The sequence below is a fragment of the Ochotona curzoniae genome, unplaced genomic scaffold, assembly GCF_017591425.1.
Source record: "Ochotona curzoniae isolate NIBS_2020 unplaced genomic scaffold, NIBS_Ocur_1.0 scaffold_1852, whole genome shotgun sequence".
In the NCBI taxonomy this organism is placed as follows: domain Eukaryota; kingdom Metazoa; phylum Chordata; class Mammalia; order Lagomorpha; family Ochotonidae; genus Ochotona; species Ochotona curzoniae.
This window is the reverse complement of record NW_024467087.1, coordinates 24,388,787-24,400,886: the sequence shown is the minus strand read 5'-3', so window position 1 is coordinate 24,400,886 and position 12,100 is coordinate 24,388,787.

Here is a 12,100-nt window from a genome sequence, read left to right as displayed (position 1 = left end):
GCTAATGCTGAAAAGGAGTGTACAAATATCCAGCACAAAATAGGAACAACACTTCCTGTCATGCCTTTTCATAGACTGGGCACTGGTTCTGACTTATCTGAATTCTATTAACTTCCACCGCCTCTGCTTAATGAAGCACACGCAAGACTGACTTATGGACTTTGAATCAAAGAGGTAGCAGAGTGGAGCATGGTGATTTGCTTTAATTCTGATAGATGCCTGGAGTATGACATCCCAGAGAACAGAAAATGGCAATAGTAAGGCTGTCTTCTGAAAGATTTCTGGTACTTTTGCCATAGCCTTGGGTTCTTGGAAAGTCCTGAAAGGGGAGGGAGAGTGCTTATCACAAGATGGTATCTCACTCCAGGATGAGATCTTGCTTTTTCCTTTTATAGTTCAGGCCATGAGCTAACTGACCCAAATTGTTCTCTGAAGATAGAATTGGAAGGACCTGTTTGCCTGGTTCTGTTGTTCATTACTAGGTGGGATGTGACTCTTACTGATTGGATAAAGTGTATCATGCTTAAATTGGGTATCCATGTTCCACGCAACTACAGCTGATTGTATAATTTGTATTGTTCACTGATACAAGTATATTTGATTCAATGATTCACATCAATGTACCAGTGTTGTTAGTTGACTGGATGATTTAAGAATCCCTGAACATGGCTGAATGGGGCCACTCCCTCTTCTATGTGTGGTGGAACGGACAGTCCACTGGCCAGTGCCAGCTGGTGAATAAAGACTCCTGAGCTTCTAAGAGTACGCCTCCCACTCATTTTGGGGAGTGGATTTGGTCAACTTGCAACAAGACACATAGGGTAGGGCTGTGGGTTGAGTCAGCTCAAGAAGCTCAATAAAGAGCTGCCCCAAATCACAAATCACATTTTTTTCCTGATGAATATCCTCAGCACATCTCTGCACATATCGAAATCACCATGATCGTTAATAAATTATGATGAACTGTATCTCATTCCTCATTATGGCACACAGTATGAGGGAAGCTCTAAAACTTGCTTGGCCTTAAAAGGAACTTTATACTACTGAGGATCTTGGAGTCAATATTAAGAATTCTCCCGACTGTTAATCATGCATGACAAACATGACCAGCCTTGCTATTTTAACGGAGTAACCATCTTTTATAAGTGAATTTCCAAAACTTCAAATATCAGAATCCTGGAATTATTTTTTCAGTACAGATATTCTAATTCTAGGTCTAGGAATTCTGACACGTTAAGCCTAAATAGGGATAAGGAATCTTCATTTTAACCAAACACCCACGTTGGTGCAAATGGTTGAAGGACCATTTGGAAAACAACAAATGTGTGTCTACATGACAAAGAAACAGAGCAGGAAAAGAGGGGATGGTGAGTGCAGAAGACAATTCACTTCAAGCTCAGTGAGTCTTTCAGCCACCTGCTGACTGAATTATAAATAGAACCACAGAAATACTCTCATAGCAGATTTGGTTTACTGTCCAAGAGCTGACATGTAATATTGCAGTAAGGATATCTGACACCTGGTTTGCAGATGTCATGCACAAGCTGCAACATTGCCACTAGCTCTTGGCCTTTGGTTCTCTTGCATATTCCAGCCTGCTGGATTCCTGTCAACACATATTACCAGAGACATAAGATAACCAGAAAGTGGTTTGTGTCTTTTCCAGTATCAACATTTCACTTCCAGTAGCATCCAGGCAACCTTAGGTTGAATAGCAGAGGTCAAACAAGGCAATTTTTACCTCAAAATTTTCTCCCCCAACCTGTCAACCAACATTTGTTTCTCCATTTGGCTATTTCACTGAAAATGTAGCAAATACCGGGCTACTGATGATACCCAAAGCAGTGACAAGAATGCTCAACATGTATTCATCCCAAAGTTCCAAGCGTTGCACTAAGTTCTCTAAATGCATTAGCTTGTCTGCAAAAACTTAGGCAGTGGGTGTTAATATTTTTCCCAGACGACAGATCAGAAAAGTGAATAAACCTACCAAGGGTTACAGGGAAAGGGGTAGAATTAGAAACTGACCACCAGTTATTAACCAGCACAGGAGCTTAACACCACCACTCATGGCCAGTTACATCAGCCATGAATATGGTGGAGTGATGACCCTCAAAAGTCCCCCAAGACAACAGCATTAGCACCAGCTGCTAATGCCTTAGTCCTGGGCCCTCACAGATGCAATGATTGCGAAGCTCTGTGTGCAACAACAGACCATCTGTGTTTTGACAAGCCCCTCTGGTACCTCTGATACAAAAATTTGAAAACCCCTGAAGTAGAGAGCTGGCTATAGAACTCTATGAAGCCTTGCCACTGATTCAAAAGTCTTGGTGTCCATACAACTCCCTGTCAGACAAAGTGCAATTGCTCCATATCTTTTCTTATTTTAAATGAGTTTAAAATAATAACTTATGAATACAATCTAAATTATAACAGAATATATAAAATAATTATAGAGAGAAATACTGTCATGAACAGGTCAAATTTAACCTACTGTGCCATGGCACCAGACCCTTTTTTTTTTATTTCACACTCTTGTAAAACCTCTTAACTATAATAATTTCTCCCCTCGCTGCCACCATCAGCAACAAAACAAAAACCAAAAAAAGGTACGATCAGTGTTATATCATTTAATTAAGTTTAATATATTCCAGATCTTGATCAATAAATCACTCACTCATGTTAGCAAAATAAGCCACTGAAAAGCACATGAACCATCCAGATAGTTTCTAGTGCCTAGAAAGCCTTTCCAAGTGGAGCAGCTCTTATTTTCTGGCTACAATCCGGGCAAGCTGAGAGCACAGGGCTTGCCCTCCCTGGCTGGCCTCTTAGAAAGCCCAGGCTGACCTAAGCAAGGTTCTGGCACTTGTTTCCTTGTTCCACAACTGCTGCCATGGATACACAAGACTAGAAAGCAATGGGCAGAGTATCAGATGGCTAGGGTCAAGGTGTCAGAGTCAGACCAAGCAGAGCCCAGGGCAGGAGCAGCAGGGAGAAACAAGGGTTTGCCTCATACATGGGGCAGAGCAGAGGTCCCTGGCAGAAGTGCTGGCTCTCGGGAAGGTCTTGACAAGCCCTCACTACAACTCTGTTGCTGGATTCTAAAGCTCATGCCAAGGCCCTGCTTGTGCTGAGTCCAAACGTGAAGAAGTCCAATTCTTTCGCACAGGCCTTTCTCAAAATGACACATCTGATAGAGCTGTGCAGGGCAAGTTCAGCAGTGGGCTCTGCATCAGGAGGCTGAATAATTAACCCTACAGGGAAAGCATCTTGGCCCATTTAGTCCCAAACATGTATATGTGAGCACACACAGAGACATGCACCCACACACCCTTCTTTGTCAATCAGGGGAGATCAAGAGTCTGATTTTGCCTTTTGAAGATGCAAACGAACATATGTGCAGGTTCAAGTGTCTTTTAAGAGTGTCAAGCTGTCGGGGCCCGGCGGCGTGGCCTAGTGGCTGAAGTCCTCTCCTTGAACGCACCCGGATCCCATATGGGCACTGGTTCTATCCCAGCAGCTCCACTTCCCATCCAGCTCCCTGCTTGTGGCCTGCGAAAGCAGTCGAGGACAGCCCAAAGCTTTGGGACCCTGCACCCATGCGGGAGACCTGGAAGAAGTTCCTGGATCCTGGCTTCAGATTGGCATAGCATCGGCCATTGCGCTCACTTGGGGAATGAATCATCGGACGGAAGATCTTCCTCTCTGTCTCTCCTCCTCTCTGTATATCTGACTTTCCAATAAATGAATAAATAAATCTTTAAGAAAATAAGTGTCAAGCTGTCCTTACCATTCCTTTTCTTCTAAGCCAGTCCCTCAGTTGATCTAGCTATAGCTTGCTGGAAATAATTTCTGTTCCCTACCTGCACACTATCAATACTTTTCCAAAATGTGTAATATTCTCTAGATTTACAATGCACAAGTTCATCACTCCACATCATGCATATTCATGTAGAATTTCTCATACTATATATTGAGCATGTTACTTTGCTTGGGTTGTCACGGCCACTGATGGGAGTGACCTCAGCAAAAGGAATGGGGAATCCCACAGTTCTGCAGACTCAAGTTGGACATGGAGATGGCAAGGTCACAAAGGTCGTTTTGAAAGCTATGCGAGATCTGTTCCATGTCTCTAGTTGAGCTTTCAGGGGTTTACTAGCAATCTGTTGTCTCCTGGTTCCTAGAAGCAGCACCCCAATCTCTACCTGCAGTTTCACATGGCATTCTCCTTGCATGTCACTATCTCCCCTTTTCCTAAGAGTAACAGTTACATCAGATTGAGCTCGTCTGACTCCAATAGGATCTTAACTAATGACTTTATTTCCATGGATCTAACTTCCAAATAGGGTCACATCCTGAAGAAGTGGTGATTAGCACCTCAAAATATGAATTCAGGGGAACACAATTCAACCTGTGATATCAACTACCTACATTGTAAATGTTCTCTCCACTGACTTCCACAAAAAAATATTAACAGACTTATCCAGATAGATAATATATTAGGTAAAGAAGCAAAAAAAAATCTATGAATGACAAAGAAACCTGGTTGCTTGATTGTGATAAACATTGTCAAAGAGAGCAAATAGCACCAAGTAGTGTTGTTGTGTCATTACAGTTGGTTAACAGGAATGAAGCAACAATGATGGCAGACAAAGGCAACGAACACACTGAATGAAAGCAGATAACTGTCTACCAGCCTTTCTCTCCCAGAGATACTTGCAGCAGGAGAAAAATCAAGTTGCTGGTTAATCAGTCTGTTTCCCAGCACACTACAGAAGCTGCTGGCTCTTTGAAGTGAACAGCTTGCTCTGAACTGAAGGAAGGAAAAGACACAAACACAGCTGAGACATTTTCAAAACTCAAGAAGAAATGGGCAAACAAGAAGAATGACCCCAATAGCGATAGATGGCGATGGAAGCACCAAGGAGACATGGCCCAAAAACTGACATCTCCACAGTCTGCCATCAGTCAGTGCAATCTCAGTCTCTTGCCTGTGGTTGGAGGAACAGGGTGATAAGATGGGGTCTTTTTTTAAGTTGTTTTTTGATAGTATAGTTGGCACTGTGGTCTCCCTTCCCCCTCCACCAAGTTTCCTTCCTTCCCCTCTGTTCTCCCGCCAGTCTCACAACGGTGTCTTTTGTGAATTTTCCCAAGTTCATGGGAAATGATGCTAAGCCAGCTAGGCAAAATGGCTTTCTGAGAGCCTTTAGCAAATACACTATAGCCCAGAGCTGGATCCGTTACTCATTTTTGCAAGTACATTAACTTCATCTTGTGTGGACTTCTGCATAGGTCAGACTCAAGACTGACTCATGTTACCAAATTCACCCACAAGTGTTATAGAAACAATAATACTGGAATATTCATTTAAGGGATATTCCTTGAGCAAGACCAAAGTGCTATATATATGTGCTTCAAATTTCTTTCCAATATTAAGGTACCATAGACTCATCAGCAGAAGATTGCGGGAGGTACGTAAACTCAGAATCGATATTGTTACTCCAGGATATTTCATCTGGGCTGTAGTGAAATAAAAGAAAGACCTGTTTGGTGCCTGGAATATATGTATATGCTCTAATACCTCTGTTTCATTCCTCCTGGCTTTGGCTACTCTATAAGGTTCCTTGCTAAGTAAGCTTTTTCCCTTGATCTATTCTTCCCTCCAATCTGCAACACTGATTATATGAATGTAGTTTAAAAAGTTTGTGGCAAATGGAATGGAAGATCAGTTAATTTTGGTGCAAAATATTTTTTAAATCCATGTGGGTTTTTAAAACATGCATGTTTTCCCTTAACATTTTGAGGATACCTCATATTAGAGTCAAGTCTTTAGATATTCAAACTCTAGTTAGAGCCACAACATTACGTTTCTAATATGTGCTGGTTGTATAGGCTAATGTTTCATCAGTCTAAGTGTTTCTTATTATTGTTTCCATGTATGGGTGTCAACGCAAATGAAAGTTTCAGTATTTCACATTGTTTGTTGATCCTCTGGGTAATATTGGGATTGCTTATATATATCACATCTCTTAGACCTGAAGGTAACCATCTTCTCTTGCAGTATCTTTTACTCTCAAGGGTGTGCGCATGTGCGTGCACACACACACATGCACACAGGATGAATGAATGAGGGAGAGAGAAAAAGAGGAAAGGGACAAAAACACCTGGTTGCTGTGATCAGAACTACAGGTAAATGAAAACGTCAATGGTTGCTAAAGCACTCTTCATACAGGACTGCCAGTGTTCAGTAGGCTTTGTGCAGTTGTTCTTCCCACTACCCTGGACTGGTCTACAAAATGTGTCTAGTATAGCAGACTGACCTGGGTATTGCTTCTATGTTTCCATTCCCTACAGCAGCAGACAGACTGCTCTCTCCTGGCTCTTTGGTTGCTGCATGCCATTCCCACTCAAGGCATTTTGCTGGAACTATGTCACACTGCTAAAGAAGTCCTAAAGGAAGCTTCATGGCTATGCTATCCTTATTGCTGTTCATTTTCCCTGCTTAGAATAAAAAACAAATCACTCTTTCTGAAATGGCTCTGAGGCCAGGAACTCAGTGGAATTGGTAGACAAAGACAAGCGATGCTCTTGCCAGAAATCAAAAGTCTTCCTGCCCCTCATAGCAGAGGGTAGTTCCTGCCCAGCCACAAAAGGAATTTCCACATAAAAGTTGAACTCACAGGGGATGGGCGAGGGTCAAGAACTCCTTTATATGGTACCTTCTGTGTGTGGGTGGGGTGGAGGGAGGGCTCAAATGCTCCTCCTTCATTCACTGTCATGTCAATGGACCATTCATCAGCTGAACACAGTAGGCACTCCAGGAAAGAAAATAATGAGCAGTGAAGAAGGGCCCCTGCCCTCAAAGGACATCAAATCCAGACAGGAAAGGGTACACAGAGAAGAGCTGGGAGGACAAAGCAATGATGGAAGAGTGGCACAAAGCCCTGGAGGGCTGCAGTGGAGGGAGCAGTTGTAGTGATTAAAAATCATTTTGTGATGACATGCACCAGGCAGATGAGGATACACAAGCATGATATGAGCTCTGGTTGTGACGGAGCAATGCAAAGAGAAAAAAGAACAGAATTCCTTAATGTTTCTAGAGGTAAGACATGGTGTCTGATGTTGCAGGTGGGTGTCAGGTGGTTAAAGATTAAGAGCTAGAACATCTATTATTTCTTTTGATCTTACAACAGCTCTATGAAAGAATCATCCTTATTTTCTAAATAGGAAAGTTAAACCAGAGACTTCCTTTTATGAGAGGTGGGTGTGTTATTAAAACAAGTTGTCTCTGGGGGTCTGGGCACCTGTTCTGATTCAGACAGAGTAATACTTTTACCCTCATACTTGCAATCGTACACCTGTACTCCACCAAAAAAGAAACTTCTCTTGGCTCTTGCAAATGCCCTACTTTTAAATTGCTCTTGTTTAATGAATATAAATTGCTCATGACAGACTAACAAACTTTCATTAGTCTGTTTCTTTATCTTAAAAATACCCCAGTTCAAGGTAATCCATTTAACATGGGAGCACTTAATCTCACTTGAACCATATTGTGCTCCAGATGGAATATACCAAATGAGGAGCACCATTCATGGAGCCTTCCCACAAGATGAGTGGCTGCTGGCACAACAGAGTGAGGACTGTCTGTCTTGCTAGCAGGATAAGTGGGACCTGTTTGTTCAAATATCTATTCTGAGGATTTCTGCTAGAAATCAAATAAAAACAAAACACAAAATCCCATCTGTAACTGTGCAAATCGCCTCCAAATGAACAGCAATGTGATGACTCACTGCCAAACCTGTCCTGGAGGACACAGGGACCAGACTGAGCAGCTTCCAGCATGTGACAAGCACAGTCTCTAGTCTAGGGTTCTAAAGGACATAAAAGACAACAGGAACACAGCTACAGTTAGGAGTAAGTGCTGTTACTCTATTGTTAACAATCATTTGCTACATGTTAATGTAGTGTATATTTCAAAAGAAGTCAACCATGTTCAATGTGCTATCACAAAGAAATAATATTTGAGATGATGCATATGTTAATTCTTCAATATAATCATTGCACCGTGTAGCTGTACATAAAACATCACATGTAGCCATAAAAATATGCAGTTATATGTCAAATAAAAATAGCTTTAACTAGAGACCATTACACTCAATGAAATAAACCAATCCCAAAAGGACAAATACAATATGTTCTCTTTGATATAAGGCATAATTCATGCAAAATACAGCACAAATAGATTTACAGATGAACAAGTATATAAATATTCTCCTAGTTGAATTGTATAATGGAAACAAGCATTCTGAGAAGTGCAGATGAGTTGCAGTAAGTATCTCACCTTCCATATAAAAGGAGGACTCCTAGTGAAACATTTAAATATACTGTGGTAATATGATACTAGATTATCTTTCCCTATACCTATAATGCCATGATGAATTTAAAGAGCAGAATGTTAATCTTGTAACTGCTATTAACAGACTAAAGTACTGTAGCAATATGGGGGGAAATGGTGAGAAGGGAACATGGTAATGATAAAGAGGAGGGAAAAGGGAAACCCCTATGCCTACAAAAACGTACCATTAATAACTATAGACATAATTTTAAAATAAAAAAATTAAGTTTTAGGGGCTAGAGCAGTGTCATACCAGACTAATCCTCTGTGTTTCCAGCATCCCATGTGGGCACTGGTTTTCGTCCTGGCTGCTGCAATTTTGGTCTAGCTCCATACTGATGGCCTGGGAAAGCAAAGAAGGATGACTATTGTCTTTGGGTCCCTGAATCCACTGGGGAGAACTTAGACGTTTTTGGGTCCTGACTGGTCCAGCTCTGGCCATTGCGGCCATTTGAGAAGTGAACCATCAAATACAGGACCATTCTCTCTCTCTCCTCTCTGTGTGATTCTTTCAAATAAAAATATTTTTAAAAATACAGTTTTTAGGGGCCATCATTTTGGAATATCAGGTTAAGCTACTGCTTACAGTACCAGCATCCCATATGACCAACAATTCAAGTGCCAACGTGTGCAATTGCAATCCTGCTCCCTTCCAATGCACCTGAGTAATGAGCAGAAGATGGCCAAAGTCCTTGGCCCACTGTCACCCATATGGGAGATCATGATGGAGTTCTAAGCTCATGACTTCTTTTGGGTCCAGCCATAGTCAGTGTAGGTACTTGGAGAATGACAAGATAAGATCCTTCTCCCTTGCCCACCTCCTGTCTGCCCTTCTTTTGCTGTAACTCTTACAAATACATAGATATTTTAAAATAAAGTTTTAAGATGAATATAACAGAAGGTCTTTAAGAAAGTGGCAAAGTATATTGCATACAAAGGGAACTCAAATTGAAAACCACATGGTTCAGTCAGCATGAAGGCAGAGCAACATGGGTTACAGATAAAATCCATTCACTTAATACTTTCCCTTCCTATACAGAGTAATTAGCCTCCTGATGTCTAAGAGGAACCATTCATATGTATGTCATTCATAACTTTTGTTCTAATAAAACCTGTTTTCTGTCCCTGCCACATATTTTAGCAACATTTCAAGGCATATATTTATATTTATATATATTTATATTTATATTTATATGACTTATAAATATAGATATTTATAGGATTTTATTTTCTGGGTGAGACATTTGGGGATAATGGCATCAACATTCCAGAAATGAAGGTGTATAAAGTGGGACACACTGCATCTCAGTAAATTAAGGCCATCAATGACAGAACTACGGAGAAGGAAATTTTCATGAGTTGAGACTGCCAACACATAATGAGATCTTCCTGTTGGGCTTCTGGGCTTTGCACCCACCTCCACCCCAGCAGTCTGGTGACAAAGTAATAAATATATGAAGCAAGGGAGTAACAAGACTATGCCTCTCAAAAACCCATGAGAATTTTATTTTTTTAATTCATCTGTGTCTCTGTCCTGTGGTCACCAAAAGGGTCTCCTTCAGGTCTCTAATGGCAGGTAAGGAGACATGATTGATCACTGAGCAGGAAACCGGAAACAAAGTTTCTGAACCTCAGTGCTTCCTCTATGGAGAATATTTTTCCTTACACTTTATAATTAGCTATTGTGTAACACAGTCATTGAAAAACTTTCAAATCACTGTCACTGAATAACATGTAAAGCTGCCACCTGAAACACTGGCATATCATATCAGCATTGTTTCTAGTTCCAGCTGTTCCACTTCGATGCAGGTCCCTGTTGATGGCATGAGAAAAGCAATGGAAGATGGTCAAAGTCCTTTCCTCCCTGAATCTACATGGGAGACATGGAAGAAGCTCCTGGCTTTATCCTGTCTCAGCCCTGGCCACTGTGATCATTTGGGGAGTGAGCCAGCAGATGGAAGATTTCTCTCTCTGTATGTGAGTGTGTATTACCACTCTCTATAGGCCAGATTTTCAAACAGACCTCACACATTTTTTAAACTTATGAAGCAGAATTGCTTTGTCACCTATCCCAAAATGAAAAATATCGTATGTCCATTCTGATACAAGGCAATCTTCATGCAAAATACAAGATCAACAGATACACAGGAAACATGTATACATATACATGTACATATGTATGTGTGTATATATGGGTATATACATCACGTGTATATATATACACATACAACTAGAGGAACTTCATAATGGAGATTAGCATACCAAGAAGTAAAGACATGCTGCAGTATTCATCTGTATTTCTAAATCAAAGATGGACTCCCAACTAAACTGTTAAATACATCTTGACAATTGGATGCTCGACTTTCTACCACTGTATATATCTACAATGCCATGATATACTTCAACAAATTATGGACTTGTGACTGTTGCTGAAGGAGTATGCTACTATAATACTATGGGGGAAAGCAATGATGGGGGGAGAATGAGGAGGGAGAAGGGGAGATGGAAGGGGGAATACCTATACCTCCAAAGCCATATAATGGAAAATAACAGTAAAATAAAAATCCTAGTTGAAACCCTCATACCAGAAAGGCAGACAGAAGTAGAGCTGATGTAATTAAAGCAACTCTGGAGGGCTTGGGAACTCACTTCTGAACCTCCATTGCTTCTACTGGTCCCTGGGGAACGTGGCTTGAAGATCATGGATGAGAAAACGTCAAAACTCCAAAGGAAAAATCCAGAACTAGAATATCTAGTTTCAGGTTATCAATGACTATCTAAACAGCTGTAAAGTTAGCCCTTATCAGACTAAAACTTTGATATTCAATTAAATCCTACCCCAGTCTTCCCTCAAATGCGAGCTCTTCAGTAGGTCTTGGCAGCAGTCCTATCTTAGTGTTTATAAAGAGTATCAAAGAGAATTGTGAATAATTTTTATAAGTTATTTCTTATTTTTATTGATTAAAATAAAGCATTATTTGTCATAAAAATATGAAGGAATTTAAACATGACATCAGCATATTAAAGCATCACTGCAGCTCAATTCACAAGAGCCAAGATGTGTTATTCACTTTGGAATACTACTCAGCCAGAGAAAGAATGAAATTCTATCTTTTACAGCAAAATGGATTCAATTGCAAAGTATTACTCTTAGTACAATAATCCAGTCTCAAAAAGACAACTAGCACTTTTTTTCTGATATGTAACAGTTTAACAAAATACAGAAGAATGTATAAGAAAAGGCTATTTTGTGATGATTCTCATTTCTAGCCCTTGTTTATACTGTAAATTGTGATATTCTTACTTGTTGAATATCATGGTTAGTGATACATTATGCGTGTGAATACACTGTGGGTTGAAATTATGTCTTTGCAACAGAATAAAATAAGTCATGGAGTTTGATAAATGTTTTGCAGATTTTTACGGCTGGCGCTCTTCAGTGGACACTATATTTCAGAAGTATAAAAATGGGCCTATGGCTCCATCTTCTTTTTAAACAGGTGCTTATTTCCTGGATGTTACTTGAATCTGGGGTGGGCAGCATGGTTCAACAGGCTAATCCTATACCTTCAAGAGACAGCATCCCAAACAGGCACCACTTTGTGTCCTGGCTGCCCCACTTCCCATCCTGCTCTCTGCTTATGACTGAGAACAAAGCAGAGGATGACCCAAAGCCTTGGGACCCTGCACCTGTGTGGAAGACCC